This window comes from Bufo bufo, chromosome 1 (assembly GCF_905171765.1).
Source record: "Bufo bufo chromosome 1, aBufBuf1.1, whole genome shotgun sequence".
NCBI classification, from domain to species: domain Eukaryota; kingdom Metazoa; phylum Chordata; class Amphibia; order Anura; family Bufonidae; genus Bufo; species Bufo bufo.
This window is the reverse complement of record NC_053389.1, coordinates 393,132,378-393,139,672: the sequence shown is the minus strand read 5'-3', so window position 1 is coordinate 393,139,672 and position 7,295 is coordinate 393,132,378. Positions and strand designations below refer to the sequence as shown.

Genomic DNA, 7,295 nt, shown 5'->3' with positions numbered 1-7,295 from the left:
AGGCTCCATATACTGGGGGCAACTATACTAGGCTACCAATAACAAAATAAAATTCAAGTGATATAGCTCACTACTGCACTTGAATTGCAAATGCACCTCTTCTGTGCAGGTCCTGTTCAACTACCAGGGTATATCTTATGTGTTTTGGCTGGGAGGTTTATATTGCTGTGTTACTTACTAGAGTGGGTTCTATACTGAGGGGCAGTATCTATCTAGTCTACTAAGGGGGCATTATATTGAGGTGGCAGGCATGAGAAGAAGGGAGCAGTGACAGGGAGCAATACAAAATGTAGGGTTAAAGTTTTTTTTTTTTTCATGTCACTTTCAGGCAGAGTGGGCCAACAGCACCCCATATGATGGCATCATCTCAAGCTGCTTCAAACATCTAGAACTATTTCAAAATATCACAGAATGAAAATTATGCAAATTGCAACCTGTGCCCGGCTAAAATATCCAGAGGAAAAGACTCCCATACCACCTCAGCTATGTGGAAACATTAGAAAACAAAACATTTCTCCAAATTTCAGGAACTGAAAGGCACACGTTCACCATCGCCACTATTGCCTCCAACTCCACCCTCAGCCCCTCGGTCTGTCAGTGAGGATTTAACATCCGAAGACCTAGATGAAGAATTAGCTTTTGTTCACAGTCCGGCATCAACGTCTAGTCCAGCTCCTAGTCCAGGATCAGCAGAGTCATCGTTTACTGAAAGTCCGTTCAAACCACCCCCAGTGAAACGCAAAACAGTAACACCACCTTCTCACAATGGACTATGCCAGCCTTTCTAGACAAAAAGCTAATTTTCAAACCAGGAGACAAAAAAGAGCTAAAACAGTTACACGATTAGTCGCTGAAATGATCTGTCAGGACAACCAACCACTATCCATAGTAGAGGATAAAGGTTTCAGAAAGTTGATAAACCACCTAGAGCCAAGATATGTCATCCCAAGCAGGAAACACATTGCAGAAAAGGTAATTCCAGAAATGTATGAAGAGGTAAAGACAAAAGTTCAGGACCTTCTAGAGAAAACTAATTTTATTGGAGTAACAACAGACATGTGGACATCTACATCTTATGATGATTATCTCAGTTTGACAGTTCACTTCATAGATGACAACTTTCTGTATCATCACCTGTGCTTGGAATGTATTCCCTTTCCTGAGGTTGCACATACAGCATCTGCCGTAAAAGCTTTCATCACCAGCACTATGACAGAATGTAATCTGTCACAAAAAGTTGTGTGTGTCATGAGACAATGGTCCTAATGTGGTAGCAGCTTTACAGCGCAGTCCGTTTCACCACTTGCCTTGCCTGGCTCATACCTTTCAATTAGTTCTGAAAGATGGTTTATTGAACAAGAGTGAAATTAAGGAAATTATGGCATCCTGCCGGAGTATTGTAGGACATTACAAACACTCTTCAAAAGCCATGAAAACCTTACAATCCGCTCAAGACAAGCTAAATCTGAAACCTCATCGTCTCATACAAGACGAACCAACTAGATGGAACTCTCAGCTTCACATGGTAGCTCGTCTCCGGGAACAAAAGCCAGCTGTTTTACTATCTGCTTCTGACCTAAATTTTCAGGTAGATCTTAGTGCTCGGCAGTGGACAATTATAGAAGTGATACGAATCCTTGATGTGTTTGATAGAGCTACTTTTGTGGCCAGTTCAAGCCAAGTGACAATCTCTGAAATAATTCCTTTAGTCAACAGTACAATTCGTGCTTTGCAGAATTTCAAATCCACTATAGCTTCCATACAGGGATTCAGAAATGATTTGCTTGCATCAATGAAAAGGCGCTATCACTCTGTTGAGTCTGAAAAATTCTATGCTCTTGGTACTTTACTGGATCCCCGATTCAAGGGAACTGTGTTTATCAATAGAGAAAAACTTGAGGAAGCTAAATCCACACTGGCCATTGAGATTACAGATTCAGATCTAAGTATGCAAGGCGAGGACACTGATCAACATTCATCAGCACAAGGACTAGGAGCAGATAACAGTCAAACATCACAAACTGAACAACAAGGAGGTCATAGCATGTGGAGTTATTATTCTCAATTGATGGTACCATCTTCCAGCAGCAGCGAGCATTCTCTATCTCCGGAGGAAGAAATAAATGCCTACTTAGCAGAACCACTGATTCAACCATCCTCTGATATTTTCAAGTACTGGAAAGAAAACAAAAAATATCAGAATTTGAGAACACTCTAAAAAGTTCTTAATTACACCTCCTTCCACTGTAATTTCAGAAAGATTATTCAGCACATCAGGCATCATAGTTGATAGGAAACTAAGTAGACTGGACCCAGAACGAGTTTGTATGCTGGTTTTCCTGAACAAAAATCTTCCTTGAACGAACAACTTTAGTAAATTGGGATATGGAGGAGGGTGCATTGTTTTAGCTTGAGGCCGGGATATGGAGTGTGCCATGTTTATATACGGGTTGCCTGTTGTCCTGTTGATCTTTCCTGCATCTCTTAATTACATACCAGTAGGTGCAAACATGATCTTTAAAATTCCTGTAAAACTTCAGTCTCAAGTAGATAGAAAATACAACTGCCTGCTTCCTCAGGGCCTATGTCTAAATAGCTGAGGTGGTATGGGAGTCTTTGCCGGGCACAGGGTGCAATTTGCATTTCAGTGATATTTTGAAATAGTTCCATATGTTTGATGCTGGTTGAGATGATGCCATCCTATGGGGTGCTATTGGAACACTCTGCCTGAAAGTGACACGAAGAAAAAAAAAAAATATATAAGTGAAGTCTTTAACCCTACATTTTGTATTGCTCCCTGTCACTGCTCTCTTCTTCTCAGGGCTGCTACCTCGATATAATGCCCCCTTAGTAGACTAGATACTGCCCCTCAGTATAGAACCCCCTCTAGTAAGTAACACAGCAATATAAACCTCCCAGTCAAAACACATAAGATATACCCTGGTAGTTGAACAGGACCTGCACAGAAGAGGTGCATTTGCAATTCAAGTGCAGTAGTGAGCTATATCACTTGAATTTTGGTATAGGTAGCCTGTTATAGTAGTCTGTAGGTATAGTTGCCCCCAGGATAAGTAGTCAGGTATAGTAGGCCACACACTATTAGGTAGCCTGGTATAGTTGCCCCCAGGATAAGTAACCAGGTATAGTAGCCCACACTATTAGGTAGCCTGTTATAGTAGTCTGTAGGTATAGTTGCCCCCAGGATAAGTAACCAGGTATAGTAGCCCACACTATTAGGTAGCCTGTTATAGTAGCCTGTAGGTATAGTTGCCCCCAGGATAAGTAGTCAGGTATAGCAGGCCACACACTATTAGGTAGCCTGGTATAGTTGCCCCCAGGATAAGTAACCAGGTATAGTAGCCCACACTATTAGGTAGCCTGTTATAGTAGTCTGTAGGTATAGTTGCCCCCAGGATAAGTAGTCAGGTATAGTAGGCCACACACTATTAGGTAGCCTGGTATAGTTGCCCCCAGGATAAGTAACCAGGTATAGTAGCCCACACTATTAGGTAGCCTGTTATAGTAGTCTGTAGGTATAGTTGCCCCCAGGATAAGTAACCAGGTATAGTAGCCCACACTATTAGGTAGCCTGTTATAGTAGCCTGTAGGTATAGTTGCCCCCAGGATAAGTAGTCAGGTATAGCAGGCCACACACTATTAGGTAGCCTGGTATAGTTGCCCCCAGGATAAGTAACCAGGTATAGTAGCCCACACTATTAGGTAGCCTGTTATAGTAGTCTGTAGGTATAGTTGCCCCCAGGATAAGTAGTCAGGTATAGTAGGCCACACACTATTAGGTAGCCTGGTATAGTTGCCCCCAGGATAAGTAACCAGGTATAGTAGCCCACACTATTAGGTAGCCTGTTATAGTAGTCTGTAGGTATAGTTGCCCCCAGGATAAGTAGTCAGGTATAGTAGGCCACACACTATTAGGTAGCCTGGTATAGTTGCCCCCAGGATAAGTAACCAGGTATAGTAGCCCACACTATTAGGTAGCCTGTTATAGTAGCCTGTAGGTATAGTTGCCCCCAGGATAAGTAGTCAGGTATAGCAGGCCACACACTATTAGGTAGCCTGGTATAGTTGCCCCCAGGATAAGTAACCAGGTATAGTAGCCCACACTATTAGGTAGCCTGTTATAGTAGTCTGTAGGTATAGTTGCCCCCAGGATAAGTAACCAGGTATAGTAGCCCACACTATTAGGTAGCCTGTTATAGTAGTCTGTAGGTATAGTTGCCCCCAGGATAAGTAGTCAGGTATAGTAGGCCACACACTATTAGGTAGCCTGGTATAGTTGCTCACAGAAGCATCGCAGGCAGAGGATCAGCTGGACAGCCAGGCAACATGTCAGCCTCCAAATCCCCCTAACTTCAGGTGCTTTAAAGGACAACTGAAGTGAGAGGTATATGGATGCTGCCATGCTTTTCCTTTTTTAAACAATACCAGTTGCCTGGCAGCCCTGCTTGTCTATTTGGCACCAGTAGTGTATGAATCACACCAGAAACAAGCATGCAGGTAATCTTATCTGATTTGACAAAAATGTCTGATAAACACCAGATCTGCTGCATGCTTGTTCAGGGCCTATGGCTAATGTTTTCGAGGAAGAGGATCAGCTGGACAGCCAGGCAACTGTTATTGATCAAGTAATGGCAGCCTCCATATACCTCTCATTTCAGTTGTCCTTAAAGGGAACTTGTCACCTGGATTTTGTGCATAGAGCTGAGGACATGAGTTGCTAGATGGCCGCTAGCACATCTGCAATACCCAGTCCCCATAGCTCTGTGTGCTTTTATTGTGTAAAGAAAATGATTTGATACATATGCAAATTAACCAGAGATGAGTCCTGTCCGTGAGAGGAGTCCTGTCCGTGAGAGGAGTCCTGTCCGTGAGAGGAGTCCTGTCCGTGAGAGGAGTCCTGTCCGTGAGAGGAGTCCTGTCCGTGAGAGGAGTCCTGTCCGTGAGAGGAGTCCTGTCCGTGAGAGGAGTCCTGTCCGTGAGAGGAGTCCTGTCCGTGAGAGGAGTCCTGTCCGTGAGAGGAGTCCTGTCCGTGAGAGGAGTCCTGTCCGTGAGAGGAGTCCTGTCCGTGAGAGGAGTCCTGTCCGTGAGAGGAGTCCTGTCCGTGAGAGGAGTCCTGTCCGTGAGAGGAGTCCTGTCCGTGAGAGGAGTCCTGTCCGTGAGAGGAGTCCTGTCCGTGAGAGGAGTCCTGTCCGTGAGAGGAGTCCTGTCCGTGAGAGGAGTCCTGTCCGTGAGAGGAGTCCTGTCCGTGAGAGGAGTCCTGTCCGTGAGAGGAGTCCTGTCCGTGAGAGGAGTCCTGTCCGTGAGAGGAGTCCTGTCCGTGAGAGGAGTCCTGTCCGTGAGAGGAGTCCTGTCCGTGAGAGGAGTCCTGTCCGTGAGAGGAGTCCTGTCCGTGAGAGGAGTCCTGTCCGTGAGAGGAGTCCTGTCCGTGAGAGGAGTCCTGTCCGTGAGAGGAGTCCTGTCCGTGAGAGGAGTCCTGTCCGTGAGAGGAGTCCTGTCCGTGAGAGGAGTCCTGTCCGTGAGAGGAGTCCTGTCCGTGAGAGGAGTCCTGTCCGTGAGAGGAGTCCTGTCCGTGAGAGGAGTCCTGTCCGTGAGAGGAGTCCTGTCCGTGAGAGGAGTCCTGTCCGTGAGAGGAGTCCTGTCCGTGAGAGGAGTCCTGTCCGTGAGAGGAGTCCTGTCCGTGAGAGGAGTCCTGTCCGTGAGAGGAGTCCTGTCCGTGAGAGGAGTCCTGTCCGTGAGAGGAGTCCTGTCCGTGAGAGGAGTCCTGTCCGTGAGAGGAGTCCTGTCCGTGAGAGGAGTCCTGTCCGTGAGAGGAGTCCTGTCCGTGAGAGGAGTCCTGTCCGTGAGAGGAGTCCTGTCCGTGAGAGGAGTCCTGTCCGTGAGAGGAGTCCTGTCCGTGAGAGGAGTCCTGTCCGTGAGAGGAGTCCTGTCCGTGAGAGGAGTCCTGTCCGTGAGAGGAGTCCTGTCCGTGAGAGGAGTCCTGTCCGTGAGAGGAGTCCTGTCCGTGAGAGGAGTCCTGTCCGTGAGAGGAGTCCTGTCCGTGAGAGGAGTCCTGTCCGTGAGAGGAGTCCTGTCCGTGAGAGGAGTCCTGTCCGTGAGAGGAGTCCTGTCCGTGAGAGGAGTCCTGTCCGTGAGAGGAGTCCTGTCCGTGAGAGGAGTCCTGTCCGTGAGAGGAGTCCTGTCCGTGAGAGGAGTCCTGTCCGTGAGAGGAGTCCTGTCCGTGAGAGGAGTCAGGGACAGGACTCATCTCAGGTTAATAATTTGCATATGTATCAAATAGTTTTTTTGATACAATAAAAGCACACAGAGCTATGGGGACTGGGTATTGCAGATGTGCTAGCGGCCATCTAGCAGCCCATGTCCTCAGCTCTATGCACAAAATCCTGGTGACAGGTTCCCTTTAAGGTTACTTTCTTTCTGTGTTGACGAATACTTTGTTAAAAAAGTAAGGACTCTTTATTTTTTCATATTAAAAGAATATTGAGTTTGGATCAGTTTGTTTCTTACACCGTTCACACAATTCTTATGTAAAGGATTCGTAGGATTCGAGATTCGAAAGATTCGAGAACCTTTTCGGTTTCGGATTTGAAAAAAATTGGATTCGTCCCACATTATATATATATATATATATATATATTTGTATGGAAATAAGAGGGGCACTCTCTACATACGGGATCACACACAATCTGGATATGATAAGATTCGGTATTTATTATCCTCACTGTAAGGAAATAAGAGGGGCACATTTTTTACATATATATATTAGGGCTACACGATATATCGCAAAAGTAATCGAATCGTGATAATCGGCAAATGCGGTTTGGCGATTCGGCCGAGCCGAAAATGCCGCGATTATTATATATGAAAGGGGCCCCTATTGATAAAGTCCTCTTTCCTATTGATAACAGGTCGGCCCAGCCTCTGTACTTACTTTCACAATAAATGCACTGCAGCGACGAGCGGGAGCGAGCGAGGCAGCCAGCCGGCGCGTGACTGACGTCACTTAGTCACGCTCCTGCTTCCTGAATTAAGTGGGAGGAGCGTGACAGTGACGTCAGTCACGCGCCGGCCGGCTCGCTCTCTGCAGTGTGAGTGCATTCATAGTGAAACTGTGAAAGTACAGAGGCTGGCCATTTTATGAATAGGAGAGTTATGTGCGCAGTTTAGGACACATAGGGCCATGAGGGGGACCAGCATAAGATGCTATATGTGTGTCTTATGCTGGCCCCCCTCGTGGCCCCATGTGTCATAGCACACATCCCCCATAACAGTGCCCTCCG

The 7,295-nt window shown here is 46.3% G+C and overlaps 1 long non-coding RNA gene across 1 annotated transcript; it reads right to left on the bottom strand.

The window, feature by feature from the left end:
• Positions 1-3,211: 3,211 nt before the first annotated feature.
• Positions 3,212-3,862, bottom strand: LOC120987031. Its single transcript, XR_005775887.1, has 4 exons — positions 3,832-3,862; positions 3,560-3,589; positions 3,485-3,514; positions 3,212-3,242 (listed from the first exon to the last, which is right to left on the bottom strand). It is a non-coding gene; the product is annotated as an uncharacterized LOC120987031 (long non-coding RNA).
• Between the last annotated feature and the right edge of the window lie 3,433 nt (positions 3,863-7,295).